Raw genomic sequence first — 16,918 nt, forward strand, 5'->3', positions numbered from 1 at the left:
CCGCTCTATCCACATGGAAAATCAAATAGGGGCATATATGGGACAAGGCTGCCAATTCGGACACCCGCCTTGCAGATGCTAAGGCCAATAACATGACCACCTTCCACGTGAGAAATTTTAATTCAACCGTTTGAAGAGGCTCAAACCAGTGAGATTTTAGGAAACTTAACACCACGTTAAGGTCCCACGGTGCCACTGGGGGCACAAAGGGGGGCTGGATGTGCAGCACTCCCTTCACAAACGTCTGGACTTCTGGGAGAGAAGCCAATTCCTTCTGGAAGAATATAGATAGGGCCGAAATCTGTACCTTAATGGCGCCTAACTTCAGGCACATATCCACTCCTGTATGTAGAAAGTGGAGAAAACGGCCCAGATGGAAATCTTCCGTAGGAGCATTCTTGGCTTCACACCAAGATACATACTTCCTCCAGATATGGTGATAATGTTTTGCCGTCACCTCCTTCCTAGCCTTTTTCACAGTAGGAATGACTTCCTCCGGAATACCTATCCCAGGTAGGATTCGGTGTTCAACCGCCATGCCGTCAAACGTAACCGCGGTAAGTCTTGGAACACGCAGGGCCCCTGCTGTAACAGGTCCTCCCTGAGAGGAAGAGGCCACGGATCTTCTGTGAGCATTTCCTGGAGATCTGAGTACCAGGCCCTTCGAGGCCAATCTGGAAAAATGAGTATTGTCTGCACTCTTTTTCGTATTATGATTCTCAATATTTTTGAGATGAGAGAAAGAGGAGGCAACACATAGACCGACTGAAACACCCATGGTGTCACCAGGGCATCCACCGCTACTGCCTAAAGGGGCCCGTGACCTGGCATAATACCTCCGAAGCTTCTTGTTGAGACGTGACGCCATCAAGTCTATTTGAGGAATTCCCCAAAGACTTGTTATCTCTGCAAAAACTTCTTGATGAAGTCCCCACTCTCCTGGATGGAGATCGTGTCTGCTGAGGAAGTCTGCTTCCCAGTTGTCCACTCCCGGAATGAAGACAGCTGACAGAGCGCTTACGTGATTTTCCGCCCAGCGAAGAATCCTGGTGGCTTCCGCCATCGCCACTCTGCTCCTTGTCCCGCCTTGGCGGTTTACATGAGCCACGGCTGTGACGTTGTCTGATTGAATCAGAACCGGTAGGTCGCGAAGAAGATTCTCTGCTTGTCGTAGGCCGTTGTATATGGCCCTCATTTCCAGTATGTTGATGTGTAGACAAGCCTCCTGGCTTGACCATAGTCCCTGAAAATTTCTTCCTTGTGTGACTGCTCCCCATCCTCGGAGGCTCGCGTCCGTGGTCGCAGAACCCAGTCTTGAATGCCGAACCTGCGACCCTCAAGAAGGTGAGCACTATGCAGCCACCATAGGAGAGACACCCTTGCCCTGGGGGATAGGGTTATTTTCTGATGTATTTGTAGATCGGATCCGGACCACTTGTCCAGAATGTTCCACTGAAATGTCTTACCATGGAACCTGCCGAAGGGGATGGCCTCGTAGGCTGCCACCATTTTTCCCAGAACTCGAGTGCATTGATGAACAGACACTCTTTTTGGTTTTAGCAGGTCTCTGACCATGTTCTGGAGGTCCTGGGCTTTTTCCAATGGGAGAAAAACCCTCTTTTGTTCAGTGTCCAGAATCATGCCTAGGAATGATAGCCGAGTCGTTGGAACCAATTGTGACTTTGGCAGATTGAGAATCCAACCGTGCTGTTGCAGCACTCTCAGGGAGAGCGACACGCTCTTCAGCAACTGATCTCTCGATCTCGCCTTTATCAGGAGATCATCCAAGTATGGGATAATTGTGACTCCCTGCCTGCGCAGGAGCACCATCATCTCCGCCATCACCTTGGTGAAAATCCTCGGGGCCGTGGAAAACCCAAACGGCAACGTCTGAAACTGATAATGACAGTCCTGTATAGCGAATCTCAGGTTCTCCTGATGAGGGGGATATATGGGGACATGAAGGTATGCATCCTTTATGTCTAGTGACACCATAAAATTCCTCCCTTCCAGGCTAGATATTACAGCTCGGAGCGATTCCATCTTGAATTTGAACTTTTTCAAGTATAGGTTTAGGGATTTTAGATTTAAAATGGGTCTGACCGAACCATCCGGCTTCGGGACCACGAACAGGGTTCAATAGTACCCTTTTCCCTGTTGGACCAGGGGAACCTTGACAATCACTTGCTGTTGACACAGCTTTTGAATTGCAGCTAATACTACTCCCCTCTCCGGGGGAGAAGCTGGCAAGGCCGACTTGAAAAATCGGCGAGGGGGCACCTCTTCGAATTCCAGCTTGTAGCCCTGGGAAACAATTTCCATCGCCCAAGGATCCACAACTGAAAGAACCCAGATCTGGCTGAAAAGTCGAAGACGTGCCCCCACTGGTGCGGACTCCCTCAGTGGAGCCCCAGCGTCATGCGGTGGATTTTGTAGAAGCCGGGGAGGACTTCTGCTCCTGGGAACTAGCTGAAGCAGGCGTTTTCTTTCCTCTACCCTTACCTCTGGCAAGGAAGGAGGAGCCCCGACCTCTTCTGGACTTATGCGACCGAAAGGACTGCATCTGATACTGTGGAGTTTTCTTTTGCTGTTGGGGAACAAAAGGTAAAAAGGTAGATTTACCCGCGGTAGCTGTGGAAACCAGGTCCGCAAGCCCATCCCCAAACAACACTTCACCCTCGTAAGGTAAAACCTCCATATGCTTCTTTGAGTCTGCATCACCCGTCCATTGGCGGGTCCATAGAGCTCGTCTCGCAGAAATAGCCATGGCATTGGCTCTGGAACCCAGCAGCCCGTCGTCTCTTTGAGCGTCCCTCATATATAAGACTGCGTCTTTAATGTGGGCTAAGGTCAATAAAATGGTATCCCTGTCCAGGGTATTCAAGGTCAGCTGACAAGGTATCTGTCCACGCTGCAACTGCACTACACACCCATGCCGATGCTATTGCCGGTCTGAGCAAAGCACCTGTATGCGCATAAATAGACTTTAAAGTAGTTTCCTGTCTGCGATCAGCAGGATCCTTGAGGGCTGCCGTGTCCGGAGACGGTAGCGCCACCTTCTTGGACAGGCGTGTTAAAGCTTTGTCCACCCTGGGAGAGGATTCCCAACATACCCTGTCCTGTGCAGGGAAAGGATACGCCATAAGAACCCTTTTGGGAATCTGCAATTTTTATCTGGAGTTTCCCAAGACTTTTCAAATAACTCGTTAAGCTCATGGGATGGGGGAAAGGTTACCTCAGGTTTCTCTTGCTTATACATGCGCACCCTCATGTCAGGGACAGAGGGATGATCAGTGATATGCAAAATATCTTTTATTGCAATAAACATATATTGAATACTTTTTGCCACCCTTGGGTGTAATTTTGCATCATCGTAGTCGACACTGGAGTCAGAATCCGTGTCGGTACCAGTGTCTGCTATTTGGGATAGGGGACGTTTTTGAGACCCAGAAGGGCCCTGTGACCCAGTCCAATCCGTGGATTGACTCACTGCTTTTTCCCTGGACACTGCTTTTGTCCATTCTCTTATGTAATGAGGTCACACTTGCATTTAACATATGCCACATGTCCATCCAATCATGAGTCGGCGTTGCCGACGGAGACACACCACTTATCTGCTCCACCTCCTCCTTGGACGAGCCTTCCACTTCAAACATGCCGACACCCACACACACACACACAGGGATATATCTATAGGGGGGCAATTCCCCAACAAGGCCCTTTGGAGAGCCAGAGAGAGAGTAAGCCAGCACACACCCAGCGCCAACTGACACTGGAATAAAAACCCAGATATAGCGCTTTTTATATGTATAATAAATGTGTATACACTCACTGCGCCTTACAAATGCCCCCCCCCCCCCGCCCCAAAATCTCTTTTCAGACCTCTGTCACCGTGTTCAGCAGGGGAGAGTCCGGGGAGCCAGCTTCCCTGCAGCGTTCTGTGGAGAAAATGGCGCTGTTAGTGCTGAGGGATCAAGCTCCGCCCCCTCCAGTGGCGGGCTTCGGTCCCGCTTCAATATACAAAAATGGCGGGGGATTTTTATAATTTACTGCCTCCGCAGCCTAAAGTACCCTGTTGCCATTCCAGAGGTTTATATTGCTGCCCAGGGCGCCCCCCCTGTGCCCTGCACCCATCAGTGCCTTCAGTGTGTGTGTAGTGTGTGTGTAGTGTGTGGGAGCTGCGCGCTTACCTCAGTGAAGATCTGAAGTCTTCTGCCGCCTTGAAGTCTTCTTTTCTTCTTATACTCACCCGGCTTCTATCTTCCGGCTCTGCGAGGAGGACGGCGGCGCGGCTCTGGGACGAACGGCGGGATGAGACCTGCGTTCTGACTCCCTCTGGAGCTAATGGTGTCCAGTAGCCTAAGAAGCAGAGCCTATCATTTAAGTCCCACGATGCAGGGAGCCTGTTGCCAGCAGTGCTCCCTGAAAATAAAAAACCTAACAAAATTCTTTTTCAGAGAAACTCAGGAGAGCTCCTCTGTAATGCACCCTATCTCCTCTGGGCACAAAATCTAACTGAGGTCTGGGGGAGGGGCATAGAGGGAGGGGCATAGAGGGAGGAGCCAGTGCACACCCATACTAAAAGTTCTTTATAGTGCCCATGCCTCCTGCGGAGCCCGTCTATAACCCATGGTCCTTACTGAGTCCCCAGCATCCTCTAGGACGTAAGAGAAAATCTGTTAATGACTACACAATTTGTGACTGAAAATCACCTATATATGGATATATAGAAGTGAGCTCAATCTGACCACAACCGTGCACCTGAATTGAGGGTCAGAACAGGACTGACAACAGAAAAGTCAGCACACATACTAGCAGTCAGTCACATGTTAAGGCATTAAACATTGTCATATGAGACTACAACCCCCATAACAACTTACAAGTAGGAAAATTGTACTTCTGTTTTTAACTGGTTCTTTTCAAACATAACATGCAGAAACAACAGTAATATACAGATCTCATATGCAATATGTACTAAAATTAACAATTCATACTAACAAGTAGAGAGAGTTTTTAGTACTGTATACCCTTCCTCCATAGAGCGGGATACAGGGAGACTCACCACACTTCCATATCCAAACAAATACGCTCGCAAGACGCTGAGTGGATTCAGACGCTACTGGTGTACACTGCCGTTCTGATACCTGATGCAAGACACAGACGCTCACTAATAGACACGGACGCTCAGTGAATTCCAAGTGTATGCAGACGCTAAGGCCTGCGACTCGGTCCGGCAATCTCTAGTGTACACAACCGCGGCGTCTAAGCTGCGACCGAGTACCCTCGTGGTAGCGTCTGAGACGAAAGTGAGGTCATTCAGTTCATGGACGGGAGACACGCGGAAACTGGTCATGAACTTGGAGGAGGGATGGCCAGGAGAGCGTCTGATTCCCCCCGTTGACTTAAACTTTAAGGATCGCGGCCTCTACCTAGTCCTGGTGCCTATGATCCCTAGGGCATAGCGCTGTCGCACCAGAGAGTGTTCAGCGCATCAACACACTGTTTGTAGTCTCCACCAAAAGCAGTGTAGCTGTGTCCGGACCCCCCTAGTAAGAGGAAATCCACAGCCTGGTTACATCTGCTGGACCTGCTAGAACATCCGACACAGATGCCCGTCGAGACAGCACTGTACCGCGAAGGTAAGCGTTGTTGCGATCCAGTGGGGAGGCCAGAAAGCTCGTGACCGTTTGGTGCCATTTCCGCTGTCGCTCCGGCATATCCCAATGTTATCCTGTGGATAACCTGTGGACCCAGCCAGAGAAATATATATATATATATATATATATATATATATATTATATAAAATAAGATTTTAAACCTACCGGTAAATCTTTTTATCGTAGTCCGTAGAGGATGCTGGGGACTCCGTAAGGACCATGGGGATAGACGGGCTCCGCAGGAGACATGGGCACTATAAAGAACTTTAGGTATGGGTGTGCACTGGCTCCTCCCTCTATGCCCCTCCCCCAGACCTCAGTTAGAGAAACTGTGCCCAGAGGAGACGGACAGTACGAGGAAAGGATTTTTGTTAATCCAAGGGCAAGATTCATACCAGCCCACACCATTCATACCGTATAACTTGTGATATACTAACCAGTTAACAGTATGAAAACAACATAGCATCAGTCCGAGACCGATGAAACTATAACATAACCCTTTAGTAAGCAAAACTATATACAAGTCTTGCATGAGTAGTCCGCACTTGGGACGGGCGCCCAGCATCCTCTATGGACTACGAGAAAAAGATTTACCGGTAGGTTTAAAATCTTATTTTCTCTTACGTCCTAGAGGATGCTGGGGACTCCGTAAGGACCATGGGGATTATACCAAAGCACCCAAACGGGCGGGAGAGTGCGGATGACTCTGAAGCACCGATTGAGCAAACATGAGGCCCTCCTCAGCCAGGGTATCACACTTATAGAATTTTGCAAAGGTGTTTGAACCCGACCAAGTAACAGCTCGGCACAGCTGTAGTGCCGAGACCCCTCGGGCAGCCGCCCAAGAAGAGCCCACCTTCCTAGTGGAATGGGCCTTGACCGATTTTGGTAACGCCAATCCAGCCGTAGAATGAGCCTGCTGAATCGTGTTACAGATCCAGCGAGCAATAGTCTGCTTTGAAGCAGGAGCGCCAACCTTGTTGGCTGCATACAGGACAAACAGTGCTTCTGTTTTTCTGACTCTAGCCGTTCTGGCCACGTAAATTTTCAAAGCCCTGACCACATCAAGGGACTCGGAATCCTCCAAGTCTCGCATAGCCACAGGCACCACAATAGGTTGGTTCATATGAAAAGATAACACCACCTTAGGCAAAAATTGAGGACGGGTCCGCAATTCCGCTCTATCCATATGAAAAACCAGATAGGGGCTTTTATGAGACAAAGCCGCCAATTCCGACACTCGCCTAGCCGAAGCCAAGGCTAACAACATGACCACCTTCCAAGTGAGATATTTTAACTCCACCGTTTTAAGTGGTTCAAACCAGTGCGACTTAAGGAAACTCAACACCACATTAAGGTCCCAAGGCGCCACCGGAGGTACAAAAGGAGGCTGAATATGCAGCACTCCCTTCACAAAAGTCTGGACTTCTGGGAGAGAAGCTAATTCCTTCTGAAAGAAAATGGTTAGGGCCGAAATCTGAACCTTAATGGAGCCTAATTTTAGGCCCAAATTCACTCCAGTTTGTAGGAAGTGAAGGAAACGGCCCAGATGGAATTCCTCCGTAGGAGCATTCCTGGCCTCACACCAAGAAACATACTTTCGCCATATACGGTGATAATGTTTAGCTGTCACGTCCTTCCTAGCCTTTATCAGAGTAGGAATGACCTCATCCGGAATGCCCTTTTCCGCTAGGATCCGGCGTTCAACCTCCATGCCGTCAAACGCAGCCGCGGTAAGTCTTGGTACAGACAGGGCCCCTGTTGCAACAGGTCCTGCCTTAGAGGAAGAGGCCACGGATCTTCTGTGAGCATCTCCTGCAGATCCGGATACCAGGCCCTTCGCGGCCAATCTGGAACAATGAGAATTGTCTGTACTCCTCTTTTTCTTATTATTCTCAACACCTTTGGGATGAGAGGAAGAGGAGGAAACACATAAACCGACTGGAACACCCACGGTGTCACTAGGGCGTCCACAGCTACCGCCTGAGGGTCTATTGACCTGGCGCAATACCTCTGTAGCTTTTTGTTGAGGCGGGACGCCATCATGTCTATCTGGGGCAGTCCCCACTGACTTGCTATCTGTGAGAAGACTTCCTGATGAAGTCCCCACTCTCCTGGATGCAGGTCGTGCCTGCTGAGGAAGTCTGCTTCCCAGTTGTCCACTCCCGGAATGAACACTGCTGACAGTGCGTTTACATGATTTTCCGCCCAGCGAAGAATCCTGGTGGCTTCTGCCATTGCCACTCTGCTCCTTGTGCCGCCTTGGCGGTTTACATGAGCCACTGCGGTGATGTTGTCTGAGTGAATCAGAACTGGTAGGTCGCGAAGTAAGGTCTCCGCTTGACGAAAGGCGTTGTATATGGCCCTCAACTCCAGGATGTTGATGTGAAGACAAGTCTCTTGACTTGTCCAAAGTCCTTGGAAGTTTCTTCCCTGTGTGACTGCTCCCCAACCTCGGAGGCTCGCGTCCGTGGTTACCAGAACCCAGTCCTGAATGCCGAACCTGCGGCCCTCTAGAAGGCGAGCACTCTGTAGCCACCACAGGAGAGATACCCTGGCTCTGGAGGACAGGGCGATCAACTGATGAATCTGTAGATGTGACCCGGACCACTTGTCCAGTAGGTCCCATTGGAAGGTCCTCGCATGGAACCTGCCGAAGGGAATGGCCTCGTACGATGCCACCATCTTTCCCAGGACTTGAGTGCAGTGATGCACTGACACCTGTTTTGGCTTCAATAGGTTCCTGACCAGGGTCATGAGTTCCTGAGCCTTTTCTATCGGAAGATAAACCCTTTTCTGGTCCATATCCAGAATCATGCCCAAGGAGGTCAGACGAGTCGTAGGAACCAACTGCGACTTCGAGATATTGAGAATCCAGCCGTGTTGCTGTAACACACTTTCAGTGAAAGTGACACGCTGCTCAGCAACTGCTCTCTTGATCTCGCTTTTATGAGGAGATCGTCCAAGTACGGGAAAATTGTGACACCCTGCTTGCGCAGGAGCACCATCATTTCCGCCATTACCTTGGTGAAAATCCTCGGGGCCGTGGAAAGCCCAAACGGCAACATCTGAAATTGGTAATGACAATCCTGTACCGCAAATCTCAGGTACGCCTGATGAAGTGGATATATGGGAACATGAAGGTATGCATCCTTTATGTCCAGGGATACCATAAAATCCCCCCCTTCCAGGCTGGCGATGACTGCTCTGAGCGATTCCATTTTGAACTTCAACCTTTTCAAGTATAGGTTCAGGGATTTTAAATTTAAAATGGGTCTGACCGAACCGTCCGGTTTCGGGACTACAAACAGGGTTGAGTAATATCCCCTCCCTTGTTGAAGTAGGGGAACCTTGATCACCACCTGTTGAAGATACAATTTGTGAATTGCATTTAACACTAACTCCCTTTCCGGGGGAGAAGCCGGCAGGGCCGATTTGAAAAACCGGCGAGGAGGCACCTCTTCGAATTCCAGCTTGTAACCCTGAGAAACAATTTCTATTGCCCAGGGATCCACCTGTGAGTGAACCCAGATGTGGCTGAAAAGTCGAAGACGTGTCCCCACTGGGGCGGACTCCCTTAGCGGAGCCCCAGCGTCATGTGGTGGATTTTGTAGAGGCCGGGGAGGACTTCTGTTCCTGGGAACTAGCTGTGTTGTGCAGCTTTTTCCCTCTGCCCTTACCTCTGGCAAGAAAGGATGCACCTCGTACTTTCTTGTTTCTCTGTGACCGAAAGGACTGCATTTGATAATGTGGCGCTTTCTTAGGCTGTGAGGGAATAGAAGGCAAAAAATTGGATTTACCAGCTGTAGTTGTGGAGACCAGGTCCGAGAGACCTTCTCCAAACAATTCCTCACCTTTGTAAGGTAAAACCTCCATATGCCTTTTTGAGTCGGCATCACCTGTCCATTGCCGGATCCATAGGACTCATCTAGCAGAAATCGACATAGCGTTGACTCTAGAACCCAGTAAACCAATGTCTCTTTGAGCATCTCTCATATATAAGACAGCATCTTTTATATGTCCTAGGGTCAATAAGATGGTATCCTTATCCAGGGTCTCAATCTTCGCTGATAAGGTATCTGTCCACGCTGCTACAGCGCTACAAACCCAAGCCGACGCAATAGCCGGTCTGAGTAAAGTACCAGAATGTGTGTAAATAGACTTCAAAATAACCTCCTGCTTGCGATCAGCAGGATCCCTTAGGGTAGCCGTATCTTGGGATGGCAGCGCTACCTTTTTGGATAGGCGTGTCAACGCTTTGTCCACCCTAGGGGAGGATTCCCACCGTATCCTGTCCTTTGCCGGGAAAGGATACGCCATAAGAATCCTTTTGGGAATCTGCAGTTTTTTGTCTGGAGATTCCCACGCTTTTTCACACAACTCGTTCAGGCTTCTTACCCTTATACATGTGTACCCTCGTGTCAGGGACAGGGGGTTCCTCTGTGATATGCAAAACATCTTTTATTGCAATAATCATATATCGAATACATTTAGACAATTTTTTGTCTAAATGTATTCGATATATGACCCAGGAAAAAACACACAATATGTTTACCCAGATAGCGCTGTAATTGTATATTGCGCCAATTATGTGCCCCCCCCTTCTTTAAAACCCTCTTTCACCGTGGATAAGCAGGGGAGAGTCCGGGGAGCTTCCTCTCAGCGCTGTGCTGTGGAGAAAATGGCGCTGGTGAGTGCTGAGGAAGAAGCCTCACCCCCTCGGCGGCGGGCTTCTGTCCCGCTCAAATATCGAAAAACCTGGCTGGGGCTCTTTATATATACAGTGCCCAGCTGTATATATACACATTTGCCAGAAAAAAAGGTTTTATTGCTGCCCAGGGCTCCCCCCCTGCGCCCTGCACCCTTACAGTGACTGCCGTTTGTGTGTGCTGTGTGGGAGCAATGGCGCACAGTTTTACTGCTGTGCGTTACCTCAGTGAAGATCTGAAGTCTTCTGCCGCCTCTGAAGTCTTCTTTCTTCTCATACTCACCCGGCTTCTATCTTCCGGCCCTGCGAGGACGACGGCGGCGCGGCTCTGGGACGGACGGCGAGGGTGAGACCTGCGTACCGATCCCTCTGGAGCCAATGGTGTCCAGTAGCCTAAGAAACAGAGCCTAACATTAAAGCAGGTCTGTTTCTCTCCCCTCAGTCCCTCGATGCAGGGAGTCCGTTGCCTGCAGGCTCCCTGAAAATAAAAACCTAACAAATAAACTTTCTTTCAGGAAACTCAGGAGAGCTCCATGTAATGCACCCAGTCTCCTCTGGGCACAGTAGTAAACTGGAGGAGGGGCATAGAGGGAGGAGCCAGTGCATACCCATACCTAAAGTTCTTTCTTAAAGTGCCCATGTCTCCTGCGGAGCCCGTCTATCCCCATGGTCCTTACGGAGTCCCCAGCATCCTCTAGGACGTAAGAGAAATATATATATATATATATATATATATATATATATACACACATATACTCAGATAATTTATGTTGCCTTGCCATGGAGCTAGGCTGTGGGTGATCAAACGGACTCACGAAATGTCAGATTACAGTGGATACAAGTCTGACCGTTTCAGAGATGTCACATTACGGTGGCACCACCTACCATTACCGTTATATACTGCTAGCCCATGACTTTTAGCACTTCAGTATATATCCAACCTATTTTAGCCTCACAGCTGAATCCTTAGCAGAGATAACACAATTGTGGAATTAAACATTTAAATGACCTGGTCTTGCTCTGATGGAGAGACTCTATAGAATATAAACTCATATACAGTTGTAAATATTCAAGAGGACACCTTATACACACACAGAAAATATTCTCTCTATACAGTGAGTGCGCTCCACAACTAGTGGACAATATGCCTTCAAACGTTCAACTCCTATTCTGATTGCCCAGCAACATCTCTGCTTGAGGAGCAGTCACAAACCTACATTAGTAACAAAATAGTTCACAATAGGGAGCCATGACTGGCCTGTAACCTCTATGGGCAAATTTTAAAAATGGCTAGATTAATCTCCTGATAAAAAAAATATTGTGAGTACTCCAGTATTCTGAATGGGGAAAAACAAGAAATGCTTGCAGAAGGAAGTGGGGAAAGTTCATTAACCATCCTCAAAACCAAATATTTGTAAAACTAAAAAAAAAAATCCAAGACCATGTCTTATAGTGTGTACACACGGTGAGATTTTTTTCTTTCGATTTTGACTATATAGTCAAAATCGCAATAAAAGTTAGTGCAGATCGCAAGGTGTTATGCCACTTGCGATCCCGATGCGCGGTCCCGCCAGGTCGGTATCACAAGAAAAGATAGACTGTGCAGGCAAGTCAATCCTTGCTAGATCGGTGTACTATCTAGTTCATCTCACATGTCAATTAAATCTCACATAAGCCAAAATCGTAAGCACACAGAGTCCATATCTCAAGAAAAGTTAGTCAAAATCGGTGGTGCTGGGCTCCGGGGAGTTCAGGGGAAATCGCAAAGTGAAAATCGGGAATAGCAAGGATCTCACCGTATGTACACACCATTATTATACATAAACTGCACTGCTTTCATCAAATCATAACCTAGAAACATCAAGTAAATGCCAATGGCTAGTGTGACAAAATTTGACACCATGTCAAGACTCTTTTCTGATCTTGACCAAAGAATCCAAGAGACTGAAACATTTCATCACTCCAAAAAGATGCGGTAAGGAAGAGAGTACTAGAGGAAAACAAAGAATAGGCAGAATTGCAAAATAAACTACTGGAGGGGTCAACATGCAAACAGCCAATCAGGAACAGCTAGATAGTGCTGCTGATCTTCCTCACCATCACTGTGCATCGTTGCACCTGCTGTCCAGCACATGCAAGAAATAATGGTGTCTATTTACTAAGCCTTGGAGAGAGATAAAGTGGACTGAGATAAAGTACCAGCCAATCAGCTCCTAATAGCCATGTTACAGGCTGGGTTTGAAAAATGACAGTTAGGAGCTGGTTGGCTGGTACTTTATCTCCGTCCACTTTATCTCTCTTCAAGGCTTGGTAAATAGACCCCAGTGTCTTTAACAGGCTATCTGCAAATGTTTCCACATCTATATGCTTTGCAATCAAGTGAACATGCCCTTACCGAAAACAGCCTACATTTGCCCGTCCCTTCCCAAATAATGAGACACAAGTCAAGTGTACCCAAATATGAATGGATGTATACGGCAATATTTATGGTTGTACTGTACATCATAAAGTGTGCTAAAATATACAGACCATTTCTAATTAAGTTTTTATTTGGTAGACCAACTACAAATAAGCCAGCAGTAAATATATATTACAAATACAGATTTGAAAATATTAGAATTATATATGCAGAAATCACAGGTACAACAAGTGGACAAATAACGAGAGCATCCTACCAGAATACATTTGACTTCAATCATTAAATATCATGTCCAGGGGTACCGACATGTTTAGTGTGTAACTGTAATAACAGATATCTAACACAGCTCACTGCTGGTGAGCAATCAGAACATATATAGGAGTTTACATAATACTAGGTGATTCATCGCACCCCACAGGCGCTCTTCACACCGTCGCAAGGGGCCACGCCCCTTTAACCCTTGCACGCCCCAATTGGGGCGTGCAATTTTTTTTATTATATGGCGCATTCCAGAGGTGCTGCGGGTGGGGGAGGGGTGGTTGCCGGGTGTCGCGGATAGGGTCTGTGCTGCGGATGGGGAGGGGTGGCTGTGGGTGGGCCACGGATGGGGGAGGGTGGCAGGAGGTGCTGTGGGTGAGGGAGGGGCGGTTTGTGGAGGGGTGCAGAGGGGGTGCTGCGGATAGGGGAGGTGGTCCGGAGGCGTTGCAGGTGGAGGAGGGGCGGAGAAGTGGGGACCATGGATGGGTTCCGGAGGCGCTGCGGGTGGTGGAGGGGCATGGATGCCGCGGGTGGGGGAGAGGCCGGTGCAGATTGGGGAGGAGTTATGGAGGTGCTGCGGGTGGGGAAGGGACGGGTGCATGGTGCTGCGAGTGGGGTAGGGGGTCGGGAGGCGCAGAGGGTGGGGCGGAGCAGGGTTGACGCGGGTGGGGGAGGTGCGGGGGTGCGGCGGATGGGGGTCCAGTGGCACTGCGAGCGAGGGAGAGGCGGATGCTAGGGGAGGGGATGGGGGAGGGGCGGGTGCATCAACTACTCACCAGAAAGTAAAAGGATCATGGCCTGCATCCAGCCACCTCTCCTATATATTTGGGCAGATCTGTGACTCTATGACTCTGACTCCTCCCAGCGTTAGGAAATTAGTCACAGAACTGGGCTAATATATAGGAGATGCTTAGCAAAATTAAAAAAAAGGAAAAAAAAACAAGAAATTAAAATAACTTAAAAGTGGAAACAATAGAGATGCAATACACAAGATAATGCCAAGTAAGAGCATTAAAAGCAAACATACTATGAATTACATAGAGGGGTGTGAAGACGCATATGCTGACTCCAGGCATCGGGTCTGTGGCCGGAGACCCTGGTGGCCACATGGACAATGGCAGCCACGACACTTAAGGGGTTAACTCTTAAGTGCCAGTGCCATTTTATTGGACAATAGGCGCTTGGCGCCACTTTCAAATGTATGCTGGGGCTAGGCGCCATCTTTAAACTGTAAAGGCGCTGGGCGCTGAGTATTAAAAAATGTTCTACCTTGTGTTTCACGTGTGTGCCACGGTCCCGGACCTCTCCAGTGGCCGCGGCAGTGTGTAGTAACCCCCGGTGCACCCGGAGTGAAGAAGGTTGCTGGCTGCCCAGAGCGGCAGCTGGGAGTGTGGGACCTCCGGCTCCTGAGTGCTTCGCCAGTGGCAAGAAGGGCTCTGGAGGTCGGCGGCTGGGGACCGGGAGCACCGCTCCCAGCATCAGCACTGCCCGGAGTCAGAGAGCCGCTGCAGCCAGGGCAGATGTCCCGAGCTGCTGGGCTTTAGGAAGGGGGTGCGCCACAGCCCGGATCACTGCCGGACACTGCAGCAAGGCCACAGAAGTAAACACCGCACACAAGGGGACCAGGCTAGCCGGCTCCCTACGCGGCGAGGAGACGAGAGTGCGTCGCTCACGGGTGACTGGTCTAGCCGGCGCCCTATGCGACGAAGGAGTGTGTAGGGTGTTGGGCACTGGGGTCCGGGAGCCTCAGCGCTACGGAAGCACAGAGTCACGGTGGCTGGGACGAGCGTCCCGGGCTGCCTGGCTTCAGGAGCGGGGGTGCGCCGCAGCCCAGATCACCTCCAGCGGGCTGCGGCGAGGCCACTAAGTGAGTGCCACACTGGGGGGACAGGGAGAGCCAGTTCGCTGGACCCTAGTGGCCGGCGTTGCACAGGCAGGCTAGCGGATGGGGGAAGCTAGCCCCCATACCTCCTGCACTGAAGAGAGCCCTAGCAGACAGGCTGCAAGACTAAGGGAGCCCAGCGCTGAGCACATTACAAGAAAAAAACCCCAATGTATTTAAATAATAATAATATATATTGTATGATGAGGCACTGCAGTGCCTGGGTATGTAGAGCCTGTGCAGGGCACAGGCTCCGTGTATTTAAACAGAAATATGAAGTGTGTCTAATGTATTTAATGTAAAAATACACTTACTGGTTGTTGTGTCCCAGGAGGGGGGAATCCATGGCTGTGCAGGCTGTTAAATTCCACCAGACCTTTTCCCCAAAAACAGAATACCTTCTCCTCCAGCTTTCCCCATGGAAGTATCAACAAGCTGAGCGGTTTTCTGGAGCTCCATAGGGACCACCTCTGGTGAGCAGGAAACCCTGACTGGGGATCTAGGCTGCCCAGCTCTGGAGCCCGAATTTAGGCTGCAGATGGTGAATTAGGTCCCGGTCAGATTCCTGGAAGTAAGTTTAGGCGGGAAAACAATCCCCCCAGCTAGACTGAACGTCACCGAGGCGGATCCAGATCCTCCAGGATGGGACGTCAAAGGAGAGTGACCACTCCCCACTGTCCATAGAGGACAATGGTAGCTGTGCATGTGACCAAGGCATGCACAGCACATGGGTAAACAGTGAGGGTGGACTTACCCCCTGTGGTATTGTGTATTGGAGTAGGATAAAAGGAGGGCTGCTGCCCCATGAAAAGTGTATTATACCAACGACTTTCTGCTGTAAACATCTGCTGTATTGCTGAAGTTCTTTTCAGAACTATTTGGGCAAATAAAATATCTTCTGCCTCTAGACTACGGCTTCGTCTTGTGACCTGCAGGGCTAGGTGAAACCTAGTTCCGTTTTCCAGCTGTCCAGGGTGTACCCAGCGTCTCCAAGCTCCGCCTCCAGCCAGCTACCGGGTAGAGGCCTAGTCAAGCGACTAGTGGGGATTCGTCAACACCACACAAGTGTGGTAAGACAGAGTGTCGACGCATACAGAGCAGAACCGTGGTTCCAGACGCCACGGCTACAAGGTGTCTGGTGGTGGCAGCGTAGTACCCACCCACTGCGCAGTGGGAGGAGTCAGTAATAGGTGGTTACTGACGGTAAGCAGGAATCCCCTATGTGGCCAGGTCCCGTGTGAGCTAAAACTCCATTCTGTGACTGGGGATGGGACGTGAAGCGGTGAGGGCTCTCGTACGGGACCGTCCTGTCACAGGGTCCAAATATGATTACATTTGGTTTCTGTCTTACGAACAAGGTACATGTACCGCTCACGTTGTACAATGACAATCACCATGAAACGCACACTTTAAAAACTGGTCCAGTGGAAGCCATCCATGAACAAGCCAGACAGACATTAGCGAGTGCACACAGATTAATAGCATAATGAACACTACATTGATCCAATTCATCATCCTCGCTAGCTGCCAGGCAACAAATTTTGGTGTAAGTAACTTGGAGAGTCCAGAATATATTAATCACAGAACACTCCCACATTAAAATACCAGAAAGTCCTGCAGGACGCACCAAGCAGCCAATAACAATAAGCGTCAGGCGTGACTGCATGTGCGTCAGGGGAGAACTTGTTGGTGTGACCGGACTGCGGCATCAGCAGAGCTGTGCAGGGGATGCCAAGTACCATGAAGCTGAGCTGGCAGATCACGGTGCTCGGCAGCACTATCTTCTACGTAGTGATCTTCTACCTCAACCTGGACCAGGGGCAGTTTGACCAGCCAAGAACCCCCACAGAGAGGGGACCTTCCTAAAGGTGAGAGAGGTACCCACATCCGGTGTGAATGTGTTACCCCTTATACTATATGCTGGGTACTGCATACTGGGTTATTTATCTGATGTGTGCCTCCTGTACCTAGCAAACCCCAACTGGCCGCCTCTT

The 16,918-nt window shown here is 49.5% G+C and overlaps 1 protein-coding gene across 1 annotated transcript in view; it reads right to left on the minus strand.

Annotated features, from left to right (window-relative positions):
* MNAT1 (MNAT1 component of CDK activating kinase) overlaps positions 1–16,918 on the minus strand; it is a 432,825-nt gene that overhangs the window by 16,766 nt on the left and 399,141 nt on the right. The gene's annotated exons all lie outside the window — the stretch shown is intronic.

Source organism: Pseudophryne corroboree, chromosome 12, assembly GCF_028390025.1.
Source record: "Pseudophryne corroboree isolate aPseCor3 chromosome 12, aPseCor3.hap2, whole genome shotgun sequence".
NCBI classification, from domain to species: domain Eukaryota; kingdom Metazoa; phylum Chordata; class Amphibia; order Anura; family Myobatrachidae; genus Pseudophryne; species Pseudophryne corroboree.